Raw genomic sequence first — 22,664 nt, forward strand, 5'->3', positions numbered from 1 at the left:
CAATTACCTAGAAACATGATGGGCTTTCTCTCCCTAAAGGTCTTCAAGAGGTCTTCACAGAGATTGGACAGTAGTCTACATCAAGCAGGGCACTGGACTAGATGGCAAAGAAGACTTTTTCCCACTTTATGATTCTACTTTGTATATAAATAGAAGATTGAGATCCAAAGGCCAATTCTTATCCATTTTACAGGGAGCCTCCTCTGGCAAAAACCTTCTGCAGCCTTCCCAAAAAGGAGGTTGTTTAAATCCGTGAAAGTCAGGAGACCTTTGGAGCAGCATGGCATCCTCTACACAAGAGGGCTGCCGCTGGCAGTTCCTCAGGGGAAGAAGACTTTCATCTGCTTTTCCCAGGTAAGGGAAATAGCCCTGCAATGGGGCTACTTGATTCTGGGCAGCCCTTGGGACTCCATGTCAGGCCGTGCAGCCCAACACAGAGCTCACGATCCAATGGAATTCAGCTCCACCGGTCTGCCTCCCTTCTGACCTGCTTCCTCCCCCGGGTACACCTCCCCCCGCCTCACGTCCCTCTGCCTTGCCCACCCCCCACCTACTCTCCGCCAACCAATAGTTTGGGCTGGGCTAGCTCCAGTGCTCCGCCGGTGCAAAGGGCTCGCAAAGGTGCTTTTTGGCACATTCGTGACAGTGCGTGCTGGTGGTAAGCCAGAGCACACTGTTCAGGATTGGGCCCAAAGTCAGCCAGGCCTCCTGTGCATATGGAAGTAATTAACACATATAGGCCGGTTTAGATTCCAGCCCCTGTTTTTAGAGCACAAGGTTGAGATTTGCCTAACAAGTTGCTAAAAGGAGGAAAATATAACATGACTACATCGAAGTCAAAATGACACAGATTGCTACTTGATATGGAAAACCAAATGGAGAGGAGCTGGTCACAAGCCCTGGAGGTCTTGTCTTGTCTTGTCTGTCTGTCCTGTCCTTCCTCCAATATGTTCAGGGCAGTGAGCAAAGTAATCCCCCCATAACCATCCTGGGAAGTATGCTAGGCTTCAAGATAATGACTCTCTAATGTTACCTACAGCCCAATCTTATCCTGGGATGGCTCATTAGATGCAAGACCACTGGCGCAGTGGCCACTGCATCCAATGCACCACCCCAGTGGAGAGGTTGGTTGAGAGGAGTTGGAAGGAGCATTCCTTAACTGCATGTCATTTGTTGCATGGTCCTCAATGAGACTCCTCAGAGCTAAGCCAGGTCTAATTGCTGAAATAGCTTGGAGGAGCTGCTAGGAGCATGTCCCGCCCAAGATGGTGGTTCAGAATCCAGTGGCTGCCGGCTCTGCTTTGTCCTACCCAATCTCTGCCCCTTTCCTCCTGGTAGGGTACTACTGGTGGCTGGTCTGCACAGCGCTGCCAGTTTCGCATGGCTTTCTGGCTGCTGCACTGGTGGCTGTGCAGCAACAATCAGCAGAGGGGCAGCTGTGGAGCCATCCTTATGCTGGTGCACCTGGTGGTACAGCAGTGTTCTGACTACATAGGTTTAGGCTGCCAGTAAGTTTCAGAACTGAGGGGGAATTTGAATCTGGATCTCTCCTGTCTGTGTCCACTGTGTTAACCACTACACCATACTCTCTCTCTCACACACACACACCCTGAAATATCTGCACGGCAGTCTCCTGTACCCTTATTTAAGCACCAGAAGAATCCTGTGATAGGTAGGAACATAGATAGCTGTCTTCTGCCAAATCAGAAGTCTTCTACCATTGCTCCATCAAGCTCAGAACTGCCTACACTGACTGGTAGTGGCTCTCCGGGGCAAGTGAACCCATGAGCCTTTCCCAGTCCTACCCAGAGATGTCAGGGATTGAACCCGAGACCTTCTACAGAGAAAACAACTGTTTTGACCTTGATCTATGTGGCCTTTCCCCAAAAGCGTCTCTGTGCTATCACCACAAAGTCAGTTCATTGACTACATGGTCAGTGCCATTCCCAACCCAACATCTATGTATCATGTTGACTACGTGGGACACTCCTATTGCAAGCACCTTAAGTGGCACAAAGTATAGGTAGTGGACATCTTTAGCTTGTATTGCCAGTAGTCCCAAAGGAAGTTCCAAAACTGCTTCTCTTTGCTATTTTTTACGGTGCTGTTATTTACACTGCTGTTATTTACACTGCAGTCATAATGTGGTCTTGGATCAGTACGTCTCATTAAAATCACTGCTCAGGAAACTGTATAAATGACATTAGGTTGCCAACCCAGTCACTTTGATCTATGCGGAGAAATCTTTATGCTCCTTGAGCCCAGTCCAAGTAATTCAGTGTAACCAGCAATATGTAGTGTTGCCCAGCATGGTGCTTTTAAAAAGTTCAATATTATGAATTAAAAAAATACAAGATCGCTGGTGCAATGAAAGACTTTAAATAACACACTCGGCAGTCAGTTCCACATTCTTAATTTTTATGAGAGTTAATGTTTTTGTTATTAAACCATTAAGGATGCTGTTCAATTACAATAATACTTAGTAATACTTTTTACATCAAGAGCTAGGGCTTGGCCCAGCCAATCGTAAGCACTTCTAAGTCCCAATGATGCCAGTAGAACCAATTTAAGTACATACATCACTTTTCCAAAGAAATCAATGGGACCTTGAAGGTGCTTAGCTTTGACTGGATGTGCCCCAAGCTACTGCTTAATTCATTGCCAATACTTGCGTGCTCTTCAGTAGAGGAAAAGATGCTAAAAGGCCAAAGAGCTGGTGCCCTGGAAAAACATGGTTACCACCACTGAGTAGTTGAGTATGCTCATATTATGGGAAGAAAGCTAAGGGACCCTTACCTTTGCATCAGTCAAACTTGGCTGGTGCAGGGGTCTGGGGTGTGTGTGGGGAGGGCGGGGAGGAGGTGGGAGGGAGGTGTTTCAGGGTGGGAGAGGCTGGGGAGTGGGCATTCATAGGAGCAGGCAGACAGGGAGCAGGAGGTGAGGCCGAGTTCTGGCACTTATGCTGGATCCTAGTCCCGTTCCTGGACGGCCCAGGGCAGTTCCAGGCTGCTTGGATTTGCACCACCTCTTTAGGTGGTGCAGATCCAAACAGACCCATTGGGGCTGCTGTGGCTCTCACTGGGGTAGCAAGAAAAGTCTCCCCTTGCCTTGGGCTGACCCCATGGGCAGCCCAAAACTTGCGCTGGATACAGTGCAGGCCCACTGGCCTGGCTGTTCCAGCACAAGTTAGGATTGGGCTGTAATAGATACAACTGAAGAGCAGGTTTAACAGAATCTGCTGAAACCTAACTGAAGTTTCGCTTAGGGTGCAATCCTAACCAACTTTCCAGAATTGACATAACTGTGCCAGTGTGGCGTGTGTTGTATCCTGCAGTGGGGAGGCAGACAAGGGGGCCTCTTCGAGGTAAGGGCTTGTTTGTTACCTTACCTCGGGACTGTATTTTGTCTAGGTCATTGCTGGAAAGTTGGTTAGGATTGGGTCCATTGGCACATTCAATATAAATAAAATTTCCTTCCCACTAAGACTGACGACACAAAGAACGGAAGTCCAAGAAAATATTTATAAAAAATCACAGATGGTGTATATCACAACCCCATCCCACCAGCCCATAGCATGTCATGCTCCTGACAGAGCGTGCAATGCATGGTATGGTGCAGGGGGCAACCAAGTGGCCCAGGACAGGAAAGTAGACCTCTTTTACTTACCTCCCTTTACCTCTCTAGGCTGCCAGTAGGTCTCCTTGGACCTATGCCAGCTTTTTAGGCCAAGGAGCTTCATGGGGCTGGATCTTGGCTTGCACAGCTGCTGCTGAGAGATCCACCCCCTCTTGCCCTTAAAATGCCTCCTCCCTAGCCTGCTCCCACCATTTTGAATGGGTATCCACAACTATCAAGAACCTCTGTTAAGACTTGCAAGTTCAATACTATCCTTTCATCCAAGTCTATGAAGATGTTAAAGAGAACCGGGCAGAGGACAGAGCCCTGGGGCATTCCACTTGAAAATGTCCTCCAGGTTGATGCTAAGCCATTGATGAGCACACTTTGGGAATAGTCATCCAACCAGTTGCAAATCCACTTTATAACTTCATTATCTATCCTCTACTAACTTGCTAATTAAGATGCTGTGGGGGAACCTTGTCAAATGCTTTACTGAAGTCGAGAGAAGTTACATCCACATTACCTCAGCCCAGTAAGCTAGTCACCCAATCAAAAAGGAGATTTGTCTGACAAGATTTATTTTTATTTTATTTTTGACAAATTCATGTTGGTTTCTATTAATCACTAAGTTGTTATTCAGATCTGTGCAGTCTGTATGTTTTATAATTTATTTCTCAAACTATGGGTCGCAACTCAATATCTGGTGGGTCCTGGGTTGGGTCCTTGCATCCAGTTGGCTCCAAAGTGGAGCCCTCCAGATGCAATCAGAGATCGCACTGAGCCTCGAGCATACCTCAGAAGGCCTCCTCATGCCTCCAGAAGCAACTGGAGTCACTACCAGTTTACTTCCAATTCAGAGTTCGGGAAAGTGACTTCTGATTGCTTCCAGAGACCTTCGGAAGCCTGGAGCCAATGAAGGAAGTGGATTGTGATGCCCTCCACTGCAGAACAGGAGGGTCATGGTGGGGGGGGGGCAGCTTAAGAACCTCTGATTTATTCCAATATCTTCCCTGGTATTGAAGTCAGACTGACAGGTCTGTAATTTCCTGGGTCTTCCTTTTCCTCCTTTTAAAGATTGGGACTACATTAGCCCACTTCCTTTTGATGACGTCTAGTGGCATCTACTCTGTCTGCCAGGATTTCTCAAAGAATAGGCAGTGGTTCTGCAAGTACATCCACAAGTTCCTATAATACTCTAGGACAGGGATCGGCAACCTTAAACATTCAAAGAGCCATTTGGATCCGTTTTCCGGAGAAAAGAAAACCTCGGGAGCCACAAAACCCTTTTGACATCTAAAATAAAGATAACACTGCATATATAGGGTTTTTTTTTTTTTACCTTTATGCTATGTATAAAAAACTATAGTGTGTTGCATTTTTGAAATGAATGAACTGCTACAGAGAAAACAATATGTAACATATTTTAATGTTACAAGATCACCATAATCTTAAATTTAGAATTACATATAAAAAACAAAAGAGCTAAAATAAAATACATTTAAATTAAATACTAATTTATTTTCCCAGGGCCTGCCCTAGCCAATTTGGTGCTATAGGCAAGACTTGGGCTGGTGCCCTCCCTAGCAGAAAATTCTGACCAACAGTAAATAGTCATCTTTGTGTCTTTTTCACAGTAATGTAAAAGAGGTACAATGAAATACAAAATCTAATGACTAGTATTTTTCAATACAATAAAGAGATTTATAGTTATTACTCCCCCTTGTATGTCCCAATTTATAATGCACTCCCCTCTTGTATATGCAACTTTTATAATGTGCTCCCCTCTTACAGGTCCCATTTTTATAATGTAGCCCCTTCTTGTAGGTCCCTTGAAGGTGCTGGGGCACCTTCCTTATGAGGAAAGGCTACGTTTGGGCCTCTTCAGCCTAGAAAAGAGGCGCCTGAGGGGGGACATGATTGAGACATACAAAATTATGCAGGGGATGGACAGAGAGATGCTCTTTACACTCTCACATAACACCAGAACCAGGGGACATCCTCTGCCTGTCTCCTCAGAAGTCAGACCCAGTAGAGTAGCTTGAGAGTGGCTCCTCTCCCTGTCTACTCAGAAGTCAGCCCCAGTAGAGTCAACGGGGCTTCCTCCCAGGGAAGTGTGGACAGGAGTGCAGCTTGAGAGCGGCTCCTCTCCCTGTCTACTCAGAAGTCAGCCCCAGTAGTCAACGGGGCTTCCTCCCAAGGAAGTATGGACAGGAGTGCAGCTCACCTCGCTCCTTCCTGCCCATCGCCTCAGCAGCGCTGTGTCTCCCGCGCTTTTCCGACCAGCCTTGCCTCTTCCATTCAGCCCCCTGCCCGCTGCAGGGCGAAGGAAGAGCGCAGGGAAGAGGTGCCCGGCTGCCCCCCTGCACCTGCTCGCAGTGGGGCACCTGCGGGTGCCTGCTCGCAGTGGGGCGCGGAGAGCAGGTCCAGCTGCCCCTGCCTGCCTGCCGAGGAAGGAGCTGCTGTGTGTGCGGGGGGTGCTTTGCAGGGAAGGAGGGAAGGAGCTTGCAGGGAAGGAGCTGCAGCTTTGCAGGGAGGAGCGGCGCCCCGGCCCCGCACTCACCAGCAGCCAGCGCCCGCAGCACATCGCGCCGGAATGAGGTGCCCTCGGGGCTGGGCTGGCTGGGCGGCGGCCAAGGGGAAGGCGCCCCGCTTCCAGCCCCCACTGGGGAGCCGCATCAGAGGACTGAAAGAGCCGCATGTGGCTCTGAAAACACAGGTTGCCAACCCCAGCTCTAGGATAAGTTCAACCAGTCCAAATGACTCTAACTCATTTAGGCCAGTTAGGTGATTTTTATCCCTGTCTATCTTAATTTGCACACTGGTGCCATTCATAATCTCAGATCCATAAAGAGCACTCAAATCACACAATTTGTAGAGTGAAAAATAATTGTATTAATTGAGTGTCTTGATACATCATTTGCAACATATTACCAAAATAGGACTGCCTGCCATGCTCCATAAATGCTTTCTTAATGAAATGGTTAATTCTGATTGCAGTACATACATCATAAATTTTCTGCCGTCATAAGCCAAAAATTAACAGAGTGGATCCTCTTGTAAAAATGTGTAATGGAGTGTTTAGCAAATGGTTTTGTTCTAACTGAAACTAGGAATTGCTGCTGTCAAATTACATCAGAGTTATAATAAGCGTGCTTCACTCTGGATGGTGTTACTACAGGCAACAACTGCAGTGTGTTGCTCTAGTTCGATGTCTTCCTTTCATCTCTAGTAAATGATGGGGAAGAAGCTTGAGCTTGTTACTGGCTAGCAAAGTATTTCTTTAACTCAAATCAGTTTTCCAGAGAGAGAATTAGAACACTCATGTTAAAATGATCTAGAAAAAAATGGCACAGGGAAGTCATTACTTTTAACTTTTCATCTGTATAGATCAGGGGTATCCAAACTTTTTGTCAGGAGGGCCACATTATCTCTCTGACACTGTGGCGGGGGCCGGGAATAAAATTAATTTACATAAATGAATACATTAGAGATGGAACTTATAAATTTACATAAATGAATATATTAGAGATGAATGAAGGTCTTGAAGTAGCTCAAGGCCTATAAAAGACCTTGCACAAAGCAAGGCTGGTGTTTCCTTCGCTGCCGCTACTGCATCACAGATGTCAAACAGCAAGGAGCCTTCATCCCACAGCTCACGTGAGAGGTTGAACAGTCACCCTCATGCTGAGAGCAGTTGCGTCAGGCCAGCACAGGCTCCAGCAAGTCTCCAGAGGGCCCGAGGTTCGTTGGAGACTGGGGGCTCCCAGCAGGCCGTATTAGGAGTCCCCAAAGGCCGCAAGTGGCCCCCAGGCCGGGGTTTGGGCACTCGTGATATAGACTGAAGTAGAATGCAGACCAGGCTTTTAAGTTCATTTTTAAATGCCTGTTGAAATAAAACATCAAGGAGCAGTGCATTTTTCTAGGACATGGTGAAAATTGCATATTTCCAGTGTATGTGGTGGTCATAGAGACAACGCAAATGAACTGCATGCCAATAGCTAAGTTTAGGATTTAGCTTGAAATGACCATCAAGCATAACTGTTTGTTGAGAATTCTGGGAGAATTTAAACACAACCAGAAAAAAACCATAGTTAGTGCTATTTAGCAATGCTCAGCGCCTGGGGATCAAAGAGCTAGTTTCAGGTAGACCTGATGATTAAATAAACTGGGTGTAGGAAATAAATTGGGTATCAGAAAGAATGAACTCATTCAACCTGTGATCCTTTGGTGTTTCTTTGCATTCTGAGGTCTATAATTATTGGTCTGTAGTGTGTCCACCATTTTTGTTCGTTGTGACAAGCCTTTACTGGTCTCCATGGTTTTGTCATAGCATAACCCCAACAAGTAATGTCATGAAATAACAAAACCAAAGATGTGTTTGTATCACTGGCATGCCAGTGATGGCCAATTTTCTTTGCCCAATGGCCAAAATTGGGACCTGCACTGACAGAATCCACATTTGGTCAGCATAAGGCCCAGGTTGCTAGCTTGGCAGCCACTGTGACAGCACAAGAGCCAGAGCCACCAGGTAATCAGTTGTTGGCCACAGATGTGAGCCAATAACATCCGAGCCTCCGGTGGAGCAGATATGTTATGAAGCGTGCATTCCAGGACGTTCCAGAGGAAGATCAGCGTGAGCCCAATAGGCTCACTGGGAACAAAGCAGCAATGGAATAGGTTTGTTTTTTTTCTTACCTCTCCATCACTAATCCCCAACCAACCCAAATCTTGCAGCAGAGACTGCACCAGTGCTGCTGTGTGCTCTGGGTCAGCCCACTATAGAACTGGACTGTTAGAATTTCAGATAACATTTTCATATGATTAAGAACAAAGTGCTATTTTTATAACACCCACAGAACTGATTTCTGCTCCCCTGAACTCTGGCCGCTTGATTCTTCCACTTTCAAAGTCTCCTCCATTCTATAGTTTGCTGCCCTCTTCTTCCTCCCTCTCAGTCCAATCCTATCCACGCTTTCCTGGGAGTAAGCCCCATTGATGTTAATGAGACTTACTTCTGAGTAGACATGCATAGGATTGGGCTGTCTGCCTTCACTTCTGTACTGCTTCACTGGTTCCCCTCTAATTTTTTCCTTGAATGTGCAAGCCCTACAGTGCGTGTGTGGGGATGGGTGTCACCATACAGACAGCTCTGGGATGGCTTTATCATCATTGCTGAGCTCCAAGTGCCGAGGGAAAGTGTGACCATGGAGTTGTGGGCGGCACCAGTGGCGGACCACCCCTTGAAGCGCCCTGGGGCAAAGCTCTATGAAGCCGCCCCCCCAGCATGAAGACCTCCCCCACTCACCTGGACCTACAAGGGGCCTCGCACCACTCCAAGACCAATGGGAGAAGCCATCTGAGGCTTCCCTGCGGTCTTAAACTGTGCTTCTGGCAAACTGGAAGCACAGTTTCTAATTGCGTCAGGAGCCTTACTAAGTTTTCCTGTACAGTCCTGGAGTCGCGCAAGTTTGCTGCGACCTGGGGCATTTGCTTCATTCATCTTATGGGAGGTCTGCTGCTGGGTGGTGTGCAGCAACTTTGTTCAGTTGCACAGGACTTCGATTACAGCTACACGGTTGCACTGCTGTGCCCTTACGAGGAAGACTGCTCTGCATGTTCTTTAATTCCTCCTACCCATTTTCCCCTCCCCAGGTCTGCTACACTTCCTGCAAATGAGGAGACTCTACTACACTACCAGCATGCATGGAGCACATAAATCATACATACATTTTTTTTGGTATCTTCTGCACCTGTGATTCATATCTACATCTCCTCTGTGGTTAGCATAGCATTATACTATCTTTATAAAGTCTGTAAAATGCATGGTACTAATCTCTGGGTCTGTGAGTGATGAAAACTACAGAGAAATGTAGAAGTGGAAAATATGCCTAAGGCCCAAATTTAAAGCTGGCACAATCATCCCAGCAGTACACACAACAGTTGTGTACATTAGGCACTTCTCATTATGTCTGTTTATTTCCAAGAGCGGGATGAAAATGCTACAATGGCACTATTGAATTTTTTAAAATGCCCGTGGTGGGAGAAAGAATTTGTTCAACACATATAAGTGAACATGGTCCAAGGGCAGCCTCTATCGGAAAGCAATTATGTTGCTTTTATACGCATTGTAGCTCTGTTCCAATTGGCTTTGCAGCCATTTGGGGCAAGCTTGCAGTGATCTTTACTTCATTCACTCTCCCTGAAACAACAAATCTCCAAAAGCATTCTGTCACATTCCTTTATTTTTGCTGTTGTTAAGTTTGTTGTTAAAATAACAGTTGGTTCCTAGTCACCTGCTACTTCCTTTTATTCTTTTATTACTAGCCTGTGCCCATATTCCATGTCAGTTGAAACAGACCTGCATTATACCCTATTTTAGGCCTAGTGTAAGGAATTAGGAAGATTGAACAAGAAACCAGAGCCTAGGTGCCTTGCGCCCAGCAAGACTGGGACAGCTTTCAGACAAAGGGAACTGTTGGTTTGGTCTTTGTTGCACTGCAGTACCACCTAGATAATGGCCAAAGAGGGTAGTGCAACTCATCAGCCCGGCCAGACAAGGAGACAATTCCTTATGTTAAGGAAGGGATAGAATCCAGCACAGTAGAGATTGAAGGTGGGTCCGACTCCACCGTAGAATCTCTGTGGGTTAAATTACCAGGCTTGTGCAGCAATGTAATACTGGGGGTGTGCTATCGTCCTCCAGACCAGAAATCTGATGGGGACCTTGAAATGAGGAAACAGATCAGGGAGGTGACAAGGAGGGACAGGGTTGTAATCATGGGGGACTTCAATTATCCTCATATTGACTGGGTCAATTTGTGTTCTGGTCACGATAAGGAAACCGGATTTCTTGACGTGCTAAATGACTGTGGCTTAGATCAGCTAGTCAAGGAGCCCACCAGAGGACAGGTGACTCTGGATTTAATTTTGTGCGGTACGCAGGACCTGGTTAGAGATGTAAACGTTACTGAGCCATTGGGGAACAGTGATCATGCTGCGATCCGTTTTGACGTGCACGTTGGGGGAAGAATACCAGGCAAATCTCTAACAAAAACCCTTGACTTCCGACGGGCGGACTTCCCTCAAATGAGGAGGCTGGTTAGGAGGAGGTTGAAAGGGAGGGTAAAAAGAGTCCAGTCTTTCCAGAGTGCATGGAGGCTGCTTAAAACAACAGTAATAGAGGCCCAGCAGAGGTGTATACCGCAAAGAAAGAAGGGTTCCACTAAATCCAGGAGAGTGCCCGCATGGCTAACCAGCCAAGTTAGAGAGACTGTGAAGGGCAAGGAAGCTTCCTTCCGTAAATGGAAGTCTTGCCCTAATGAAGAGAATAAAAAGGAACATAAACTGTGGCAAAAGAAATGTAAGAAGGTGATAGGGGAGGCCAAGCGAGACTATGAGGAACGCATGGCCAGCAACATTAAGGGGAATAATAAAAGCTTCTTCAAATATGTTAGAAGCAGGAAACCCGCCAGAGAAGCGGTTGGCCCTCTGGATGGTGAGGGAGGGAAAGGGGAGATAAAAGGAGACTTAGAGATGGCAGAGAAATTAAATGAGTTCTTTGCATCTGTCTTCACGGCAGAAGACCTCGGGCAGATACCGCTGCCCGAACGGCCCCTCCTGACCGAGGAGTTAAGTCAGATAGAGGTTAAAAGAGAAGATGTTTCAGACCTCATTGATAAATTAAAGATCAATAAGTCACCGGGCCCTGATGGCATACACCCAAGGGTTATTAAGGAATTGAAGAATGAAGTTGCAGATCTCTTGACTAAGGTATGCAACTTGTCCCTCAAAACGGCCACGGTGCCAGAAGATTGGAGGATAGCAAATGTCACGCCTATTTTTAAAAAGGGAAAGAGGGGGGACCCGGGAAACTATAGGCCGGTCAGCCTAACATCCATACCGGGTAAGATGGTGGAATGCCTCATCAAAGATAGGATCTCAAAACACATAGACGAACAGGCCTTGCTGAGGGAGAGTCAGCATGGCTTCTGTAAGGGTAAGTCTTGCCTCACAAACCTTATAGAATTCTTTGAAAAGGTCAACAGGCATGTGGATGCGGGAGAACCCGTGGACATTATATATCTGGACTTTCAGAAGGCATTTGACACGGTCCCTCACCAAAGGCTACTGAAAAAACTCCACAGTCAGGGAATTAGAGGACAGGTCCTCTCGTGGATTGAGAACTGGTTGGAGGCCAGGAAGCAGAGAGTGGGTGTCAATGGGCAATTTTCACAATGGAGAGAGGTGAAAAGCGGTGTGCCCCAAGGATCTGTCCTGGGACCGGTGCTTTTCAACCTCTTCATAAATGACCTGGAGACAGGGTTGAGCAGTGAAGTGGCTAAGTTTGCAGACGACACCAAACTTTTCCGAGTGGTAAAGACCAGAAGTGATTGTGAGGAGCTCCAGAAGGATCTCTCCAGACTGGCAGAATGGGCAGCAAAATGGCAGATGCGCTTCAATGTCAGTAAGTGTAAAGTCATGCACATTGGGGCAAAAAATCAAAACTTTAGATATAGGCTGATGGGTTCTGAGCTGTCTGTGACAGATCAGGAGAGAGATCTTGGGGTGGTGGTGGACAGGTCGATGAAAGTGTCGACCCAATGTGCGGCGGCAGTGAAGAAGGCCAATTCTATGCTTGGGATCATTAGGAAGGGTATTGAGAACAAAACGGCTAATATTATAATGCCGTTGTACAAATCGATGGTAAGGCCACACCTGGAGTATTGTGTCCAGTTCTGGTCGCCGCATCTCAAAAAAGACATAGTGGAAATGGAGAAGGTGCAAAAGAGAGCGACTAAGCTGATTACGGGGCTGGGGCACCTTCCTTATGAGGAAAGGCTACGGCGTTTGGGCCTCTTCAGCCTAGAAAAGAGACGCTTGAGGGGGGACATGATTGAGACATACAAAATTATGCAGGGGATGGACAGAGTGGATAGGGAGATGCTCTTTACACTCTCACATAATACCAGAACCAGGGGACATCCACTAAAATTGAGTGTTGGGCGGGTTAGGACAGACAAAAGAAAATATTTCTTTACTCAGCGCGTGGTCGGTCTGTGGAACTCCTTGCCACAGGATGTGGTGCTGGCGTCTAGCCTAGACGCCTTTAAAAGGGGATTGGACGAGTTTCTGGAGGAAAAATCCATTATGGGGTACAAGCCATGATGTGTATGCGCAACCTCCTGATTTTAGGAATGGGTTAAGTCAGAATGCCAGATGTAGGGGAGAGCACCAGGACGAGGTCTCTTGTTATCTGGTGTGCTCCCTGGGGCATTTGGTGGGCCGCTGTGAGATACAGGAAGCTGGACTAGATGGGCCTATGGCCTGATCCAGTGGGGCTGTTCTTATGTTCTTATGTTCTTATGAGATCTAGAGAATCAAAAAACACTTGGCTGGCCCTATACAAGTCTTGCTTCAGGCTTGATTTTATCAGGTCTAAATCAGCGTTTCTCAACATTTATCCTTGCTGTACCACATCGCATGGTCTGCCTATTGGAAGTACCACCAGAAGTAACTGGCGATGATGTCATCGTCAGTTACTTCCAATTTAGAAGGTTAGCCGCAACGTGCCAAAAACCGGTAAGAGGCTCAGGTCAGATGGGAGGACTTTTTTGAGCATGCCAAAGGTGCACACTGGAGCTCTGCCTGTTGAGTTGAGCCTCCTATTGCTGCTTATCATGTTGCATTGCTGCTCTTGCTGTGGGGCAATGGAGGTCTGGGGCCTCTATGAGTACCACCAGTACCACCTCAAGAACCACTGGTGGTATGAGTACCACCAGTTGAGAAACGCCGTTCTAAATGACTAAGGGCCCAATCCTATTCATCTTTCCAGCTCCGGTGTAGCCACAATGCAGCTTTGTGCTAATGGAACACATGTTCCCATACCTTGAGGAAGCCCCAGTGACTTTCCCTCCACCGCAGGATGCAGTGCACACCCCATTGACACAACTGCACCAGCACTGGAAAACTGGATAGGATTGGGCCCTCAGGCTGCAATTCTAACCACACTTTCCTGTGAGTAAGCCCCATTGAACAAAATAGGACTTACTACTGAGTAGACCTGGTTAGGATTGCGCCCTAAATGACAGTATCTGCACTGATGCCTATACCTCACCTGGACTTCTGCCTTTTGGAACCTCACTAGCTGCATGGCCTTGTAGCTGCCTCTGACTTTTGTTCACTGCTCTGAACCCTGCCTTTGCCTGACCTCAGTACATACTTGCCTCTAGCCCTTCCACCTAACTGCTTGAAGGCCTGACCTTGTAGGCACCTGGATCCAAAGAACCATGTAACTAGTTCTGTAGACCCAAGGGAGCCTGAATTTGTGTTTTTGACAAAGAGACCTCCATGCCCCATGGCAAACCACTTTTGAAACAGAAAGGTCTTTTAGAAAAGTAGTTGGCAATATAGCATGGGTGTATATCATTCCAAGGACATAGCAAAAAAAAAAAGATCAGACATTCCATTGGGTGTACCCAAATCTCTGAGTGCACATAAAACAGGCCTTTGGATCCTGGCCAGTCCATGACAACTATTTGCTTAGCCTGGATGTGTTCATTGCAAAAGCTGACATATAAACACCGTGGCCCAGTAATCTGGGGTCTGGGTTTGTGTGGAACTGCCTAGGTGCCTATTTCACCATACAAATTAAACTGACTGTAAAAATAGCACATGTAAAGCCATAAAGGTTTCTCTTCTATTGTTGAAATGATTGTACTGTATCTAGGAAAGTTGCTTCCGTGAACTGTGAGATCTTTTGTTGTTGTTGTTGGGCTCAACAATGCAAATACTTTGATCCCTCACTTCAGAGGTTCTGGGGCTAATCCTTGACGCTGAAAAAAATAGTTCTGGGTCTGAACTTTGGCTCAAATTAAGCTCTGGGGACTAATTTGTTGGTTTTCCTAATTGAATGTGCTTCACACAGAGACTGAAGTCCTCCTTAAGAAGAAAATAGAATAGAAAGGGGAAAGGATTTACCATTGTTCATCATAGCAAGAGCTTTTCTTGCTTGCTGGCAAAACCAGCAAAGTATAATTTCTCAAGCTTTTTTATTTCTTGCTGTTTCTCCCTGCAGATTTAATTTCCTCACATTCCTGCACTTATTTTGGTGTCACTCTATACACAGCACCATTCATGACATGATAAATATAGAATCGGCTAACATATGATTTGTTTTGTCCTAGTCCCACGCATTGAGTTCCTAGCATACTGTTTGCATTTATAAATGCTAAAAGGGAGTAGTAATGATAGTAATTTAAGTTACCAACAAATTAAACCCCCCCCCCCAATTAGTATTTGCATATGGCATACACACTTAGTGTATGCACTTCCAGGAGTCTGTCAAAGGCTGGGCTAAAAATGTTGAGACACGTAGCAAACACAATCAGGTAAACAAACCTCACTTGTATAGACTTACTTTGCACGACAGCAGCCTTCCTAGGGCATCAAGGCAGGGAAGAAGTGTTGGCAACAAGCTACTTTTTCAACATTAGAAGACAGAAGGCGGAAGTAGCTTTTATTTCTTTGCTTTCTGCATGCACATACTAAAGAATTTCTCTTTGTTTTATTTTTGCGTTCAGAATGGATCAAATGGGACACATATGTATTACAGCAGTGTTCTTCAATCTTGGGCTCGAGATCCCAATGGGGGTTGCACAATCTCAATTGTGGGGTCACGACACCTTATGGGAATGAAAAAGGTTAAAGAACACTGGAGTAGAGCACAAGGTAAAGGGGAGGCATCTGGAGTACCCCTTCATGTATCAGGAGACGGTTTCCCAGTCCTGCTCAGGTTCAAAGCAATTATGCTTAATCAAACAAAAATTTAGTTGATGGAATTCACTACCATAGGATGCGATGATGGCCATTCGTTTACATAGCTTTGAAAGGGGTTCAGTTCATGGGGGACAACCCTATCAGTGAACACAATCATGACAGTTCTATGCTAATTCCAGGTTCAGAGGCAGCATGTCTCTAAATACCAGTTATAGACAAGAGATGGTGGGAGAAGAGGTATGACATTTTCCACTGGTGGGCTTCCCAGAGGCTGCTGGTAGGCCATTGTGAAAAACAGGATCCTGGACTAGATGGCCCTTGGGTCTGTTCCAGCAGGGATGCTCCTATGAGATCAGAATTATGCAATGTTAAAGGGAACACGAGCTATTGCTACCATTATTTTACAAACATCCTCTCCCTCCATTTCCACATCTGCTTTTTAAGATTGTACTTTGGTTTGTGTTACCCTGCATATGCCTGATCTCATCTGATCTTGGAAGCTAAGCAGGGTCAGGCCTGGTTAGTACTTGGATGGGAGACCACCTGGGAATACCGGGTGCTGTAGGCTTATACCATAGCCTTTCGAGACTGAACGTTGCCAACCATTTTTTGTTTTAAATCCTAGTGGTGCATGTCAGCTTGAGTTCTGAGTGATGCAGAACCAAAGCTTACATGTTGGTTCAGGGAGCAGGTGCAGAGCAATGATTCAGCAGAATCAGCAAGCACCTGGGACAGGCACACCCTGGGTGTGACCAAGCCAAATACTGATTGGCTGAGCTGACTATATGAAGATAGTCAGGAGGAGCCTCAAGTGCAGCAGTAGGGGAGTTGATGGAGTAACTGAAGAGGCTGGATACTGTATGTATGTGATATTACTGACTTATGGACTGAACCTTTGACTGTGTATTATTGGAACTGATTTGGATTTGTTATACTGGAACTGACTGCTCTCCATGCTGACTGTTAAATGACTACTCTATATGTGATATCCCTTGACAAATACAACTGCTGAAAGTACTCTGCTGTAGTTGAAGTGGTGTTCTTGCAACCTACTCATATTGGGACAAGACTGGGAACCTACACCAATCCTCTTATAATTTTTATACAAGCCCCCCTTAAATCTTAACAGTGCACATTGATTTGTATACATTGAACTGTATACATTGCATAAAAACTAGGCTCTCTTTGGCATAAGGGCAGACCTAAGAATTTAGCTACTACATTGCATAGGCCTGCTGTTTTCCCAGAGGTAGGATAATGGGTTAGTCAGGATTTCCTTTCTCTGTGTGATGAGGGTGCAGTGTGACTTTCTGCTTCATGGTAAGGCCAAATCATGTCATTTGCAAAGCTACAAAGAGTAGGAAGTGTGCTATCAAGTACTGTACATATGAAAAGCATCAAAGCACAGCATGCAGCAATGGTTAAGCTCAGAGGGGTTTAAATCAACCAAGAATACATGCCTGATTATTATGTCATTTCAAATGTAGAAACTGATTGAGTGTCTGTGAATGCTGCTGTTATCACTTCCTTGAAATGTGATCCCAGGAGTCAATCTCTAGCATTGTTGCCTGTCTGCTTTCCAAGGTTTGGTATTAGAGATAACAATATTCTTGCTCTGCAAAAGGTGAGATGTAATAGCTTCATGAACTTTGGATTATGAGAGCATGCTAATAATAAAGTAGACAGGATTCTTTACAGCACAGGCAGTGTGAGATAAAATGCTGCCTTCTGATCCAGTTCAAAACTCCTTTCATTTTTGGTACCTGGAGCAGGAGGGGGACCCCAAAACTTTTTTAAACTAAACTCAAAGTTGTCAGCCAAAATGCTTGGCTGTGAAAGAAAATTCTCATAGCAGAACAGGGCAGCCATAGCGGAACAGGGCAGCGGTTTTCACTGAATGTTTTCAGAAAACAGATTTTACATGCCAAAGATCTGTATTTGGCCTTTCAGGTGAATTCCAGAGATTCAACACAATAACTATGAAAGTGGAAAATTTCAATATTGCTTTTGAAGCAAAGCAAAATTCTTACATTAGCTTAGGATGCATACTTTTATGCACTGAGTGAAAGCTGGAAGTTTTTCTCTACTGAAGCAGTAGTGAACACGTTAGGGCCCTTTCTTCAACCTGTGGATCAAGACCCCAGTGGGATTGCAAAGCCTCATTTGTGGGGTTGCAGCAACTTACAGATACAAAATGGTCAAAACACTACATTAGAAGGATAATCTCCGGTAGCGGCAAATATTAACTTGCTAAAGTTCTTCACAGATAAACGTATCTTCATTGCCTACCAAGAGGAAATCAGAGACTGGGCCAGGTAAGCCTTCCTGAGGTGTGTGTTCTATATTTGTAGCATAATTACTGAAAAGGCCCATTTTGCAGGCCTACCCTCCTCAGTTTTGAGGATGAGGGAGCCCAGAACAGGGTCTCAGATATAAACTGAGGGCACATGTAATATGCACTTGTGGGACCAGATATTCTGGCTCCAGATTAATGGAGGATGTTGAAGATAAACCAACACAAGGAAGAGAGACCTGTAAGACTATTGCTACATAAGTGGACTACAGGCCAATCCTCACCCTCTAATCTTTCCATTATCTGCAGTTTTGTGAATTGTGAACTACCACAGACAATGTTGGCCAGGCTGACGAATTCAAGCAATTTAACCATCAGGCGGGCATTTCTGTAGTTTAAAATTTCCGTAACATGTTGTCTAGGCCAGTGTTTCTCAAACCACTAAGTGGTTCATGAGCAAATTTCAGGTGGCTCCCCAGTGGGCAACCTTCAGTCTCGAAAGACTATGGTATAAGCCTACAGCACCTGGTATTCCCAGGCGGTCTCCCATCCAAGTACTAACCAGGCCTGACTCTGCTTAGCTTCCGAGATCAGACAAGATCGGGCATGTGCAGGGTAACAGTTGCTAATTTCAATATTTTATTCTTAATATGACTTGATGTTACCACGGTATGTGACTGCATTTGGGGAAATATTACAGATCTGTACTTATAACAGGCTACTATGTACAGGAGTGCACAGCTTAACAACTGTTTGCTTAATGACAGACCACATATATGACAGTGGTCAACGAACAATAAAGATGCTCTTAATGAGGCAATCTAGCCTGCAGCAGAGTGTCTGTTTACACAACAGAGAGGCTCTTAATGCAAAGAAGAGGCAATCTATCTCCTGTAGTCTGTGCAGCCAGCTAGTGTCTGGCAGGGAGTGTCTGTTGACACAACAAAGGCAATAGATTGGAATGAATGTTCACTTAATGACTTAATCGCATAACAGAGATAGGAGAATGTATACCTGTCGTTAAGTGGCGTACACCTATATACTTTTAACAATGATAGTCAATGGTACTTACTCCTGAGTAAGCGTGGGTAAGATTGCAGCCTAGGATAGTTTAAAATTTTCCCACCTGATGATGTCACTTCTGGTCTGGACATCACTGCCGGTGGGTCCTGACATTCTCATTCTAAAAAGAGTGCCCAGTGTTAAAAGTGAGAACCACTGGTCTAGGCTATTTCAAAGGAAGTATTATGCATGGAAAACACTTTTCTGCATTGCAATTTTGACTTATTCCTAGTAATTGGCCAATTTACTATTATGACATCTGTGAAGTGGGAAAGCATTTTCCATATGCAACGGAGCATAGCAAGAATCCCGCTTAAATTCAGAACTTTGCTTAGTAAGTAAATGCTGCCAGAATTTATAACTGAGCTCCCATTTTAATATGGATTTAAATCCCATTTATACTATGCTCCTGAACATTTGCATGCTAATATTTTTAACATAATTATTGCTTTATGGCAGCTGTACCTATCCTTTATAATCTAATCTCTGCTGTTATTTTTTTAATGACAGGAACACAGTAAAGAGATATAAAAAGGCAATACAAATGGTGGAAAGCATGGCCAAATAGAGCGGCCTGTTGGTGTGTAATTAAAATCAAATGCAAATCAGAACCCAAATGTTGGGTGCTAATGCTTCAATGAAGATACCATTAGTACTGTTGGGGGAAAACCTGTTGACTTGAGTCTTCTGAAATGACTGAAACAGATAAAGGAAGCAGCTAGTGTTACAGCCTCTCTTTGTTGTAATGAATTTAGGTATGATCCAGTTAAGGGTTCAGTGCTTTTCACTCCTACTGACCAGGCTGACACTTCACTGATGGTGACTGAGGCCCATCTATGAGGCTACGTGATTGGTGGGTAGGGGCGTCAATCACCTGCCTTTGCCTGCCTCTGAACTCTTCCTTCCCCTCCTCCTCCCTAGATTTGGAAATAGCAAGAGGAAGGATCAGAAGAGGACATGTGGAGGAGAATTATGGGCTAAAACAGTGGTTCCCAAACTTACCTGTGTCACACAGTCCCTGCAGCCTCTTCTTCCTGGCACAGCCAGGCACCACCATCATTGGTCTCATCTCATGAGATCCAAGATGATGGCGTCCATATCTCAAGAGATTTTGTGAGATCCAAGACAGCGGCTCAAAAATCTCAGAAAGTTTGGATCTCATGTTGGCACCTTGCATCTCATGAGATTTTGTGTGATTCAAGATGGCAGCGCTAGGAGAACAGATAGGAGGGACCACCGGAGACATCCTGCAGCCCCCTTTTGTGTGTGCCACGACACCCTAAAGCGTTGCAATGCACACTTTGGGAACCCCTTGGCTAAAAATATTTTTAACTGACTTAGGGGAGGGGTAGTATTTCTATAACTTCATTGAAAACATCTGCCCACCTGCTTTACTCTCTCCCTGCCTTGTCTGTCTTGATACTACTCACAAGCACAATTACTAAATCCAGAAGTACATATCATTGAAATCAGTGGGGCTTGGTTTGTTTCTGCCTTACTGTTTCTGCATATCAGTGCAACCTAAATGAATTACTTGAAGACTACATTAGAAGGGACCAATGGTCACCTCTCCAGACTGAGAGCAAAGTCCAAATTCCAGCTGAAATGTCTGCGTGACTTCCTCTTTGTCACTGTCCACTGTCACCGCCCACTCTGCCAAAGATCTCCAGCAGCTCATGAATTGTTTTAGCAAAGCCTGCCAAGACTTTGGACTGACAATCAGCCTGAAGAAAACACAGGTCATGGTTCAGGATGTGGACTCACCTCTGCGCATGAACTGGAGGTTGTCCATGACTTTGTGTACCTTGGCTCAATGATCTCTGACACTCTTTCTCTCAATACTGAGCTAAAAAAATGCATTGGCAAAGCAGCTACCACGTTTTCCAGACCTGCGTTGGCTTGGTCAGGTTGTGAGAATGGGCAATGGTCGGATCCCAAAAGATCTCCTCTATGGAGAACTAGTGCAGGGAAAGTGCACTACAGGTAGACCACAGTTGCATTACGAGGATATCTGCAAGAGGGATCTGAAGGTCTTAGGAATGGACCTCAACAGATGAGAAACCTTGGCTTCTGAGCATCCCGCTTGGAGGCAGGCTGTGCAGCATGGCCTCTTCCAGTTTGAAGAAACACTTGGCCAACAGACTGAGGCAAAAAGACAAAGAAGGAAGGCCCACAGCCAAGGAGACAGACCAGGGGACAGACTACACTTGCTCCCAGTGTGGAAGGGACTGTCACTCCCAAATCGGCCTTTTCAGCCACACTAGACGCTGTTCCAGAACCACCATTCAGAGTGTGATACCATAGCCTTCTGAGACTGAAGGTTGCCAACAACATAACATGTACAACTAATGACAGATAGGACTGTTCACTTGTATCCTTCCAAAAAAAAAAAAAAAATGATTTCAATATTCCCAAAGCATTTGAATACTTTTTGCTATGTAGATTAAGGTCTTATTTCAAGACACAAATCTAATTTTTACACATCAGAACAATTTGTTAGTTCCATTATCAGTTCCACTTCTAGCAACAAAATACTAACCAAAATTCTGTAACTAACTCAGAAGATACACCAATTCCATGATAATGTTCAGTCGATATACAAAAGGCAGACTTTGCATCCTTTTCTTGCTTTGGAAGAGGAGACAATCATGTCATTAGGTTCTAAAGTATTATTTCTATAAGCCACAATTTCTAAAAAGAAAGGTTCCAAATTGCAGCGCTAAAGGAAAAGAGAGCTTAGACAAACCCATTATTTTACAAAGTTAGTTCTGGTGCTAATGTTTTACTGAGAGCTGCTGTCATGCCACAATTAAGAGATTGATGGCACAATTCTATTCGCTGGCTCTAGATGTTTCCTGCATCCTGTGAGAAGGCTGTTCCGGTGGGAAGGTTTGCACTGTCCTGCCAGAGCTGAATCCAGGAGCACCGCCTATCAGAGCAGGTAAGCTTCCACTGAGAGGCACAGGGACAAGGGACGGGTGAAACAGAGGACAGTTCAGGCCTGGGAGAAGGAGGAATCAGCAGTGCTGGCCTGTGCTGCATCTTACTCGCCCTCCCGGGGAATATGCTTACATGGGGCTTCTTGGACTTGCGCCACAAATTTTGCTGGCGAAGATCTATATATCTCTATTGAGCAGGCTTTGGTTTGCAATGGAGTAAGAAAACAAAAGTTCCCAATGAGACCTCCAGCCTGCTCAATTCCAGAACCGGATAAAGCATGGGCCATGCAGTGCTGGTTAGGATTGGGCTGTGAGTTGCAAAGCAGGACGTCTCCAGTGGAAATTTTACCGCTGCAATGAATTCAATAGGCGGCCCTAGGGTGCCACAGCTCTTTCTCACCACTTCAACTTGCCAATTTCATTATGACAGTGGTTCCCGAACTGTGGGTCAGGACCCACTGATGGGTCATGGCCTGATTTTTGATGGGTCACCAAAAGGTGATGGAAAGATCAGAGAACTAATTGCCTCAAGTCCAGAAGCTATTGAAAAATCAGATACAATATCTCCTAATTACCCTACGAGGAGCTCAGTTCCTACAGTTTGCAAGCATATGGAAATATTATATTATATTATATTATATATTTCTTTCTCTATCTCCTTTTTTAAAAGTCTGGCAACCTAGGTGGGTCCCAACTGACTGTCATTTTAAAAAGTAGGTCGTGGTGCTAAAATGTTTGGAAACCACTGCATTGTGGAGATGCTTAGCAAACAAAGTCCCAGGTTCAAGACCTGCCATCTGCAGGTATTGTGGAGATCCGCTGCCAGTCAATCTTGGCAATAAAAATGGATGTATCAATGTCAGACTCAGCATAAAACAGCCAGGATGGTGTAATGGTTTGGGAGTTGGACTTAGACTGGAAGATCCAGGTTCAAATCCCTGCTCAGCCACTAAACTTCCTGGGTGACCTTGGGCTAA

General features: G+C 45.3%; 1 protein-coding gene and 2 pseudogenes across 1 annotated transcript in view; 1 reads left to right on the plus strand and 2 right to left on the minus strand.

The window, feature by feature from the left end:
• CALCR (calcitonin receptor) overlaps nt 1–22,664 on the minus strand; it is a 192,722-nt gene that overhangs the window by 87,656 nt on the left and 82,402 nt on the right. The window lies entirely within an intron of this gene.
• LOC136654848 (5S ribosomal RNA) lies at nt 15,843–15,961 on the plus strand (annotated as a pseudogene).
• Nucleotides 18,200–18,316, minus strand: LOC136654494 (5S ribosomal RNA; annotated as a pseudogene).

The sequence above is a fragment of the Tiliqua scincoides genome, chromosome 5 (assembly GCF_035046505.1).
Source record: "Tiliqua scincoides isolate rTilSci1 chromosome 5, rTilSci1.hap2, whole genome shotgun sequence".
In the NCBI taxonomy this organism is placed as follows: domain Eukaryota; kingdom Metazoa; phylum Chordata; class Lepidosauria; order Squamata; family Scincidae; genus Tiliqua; species Tiliqua scincoides.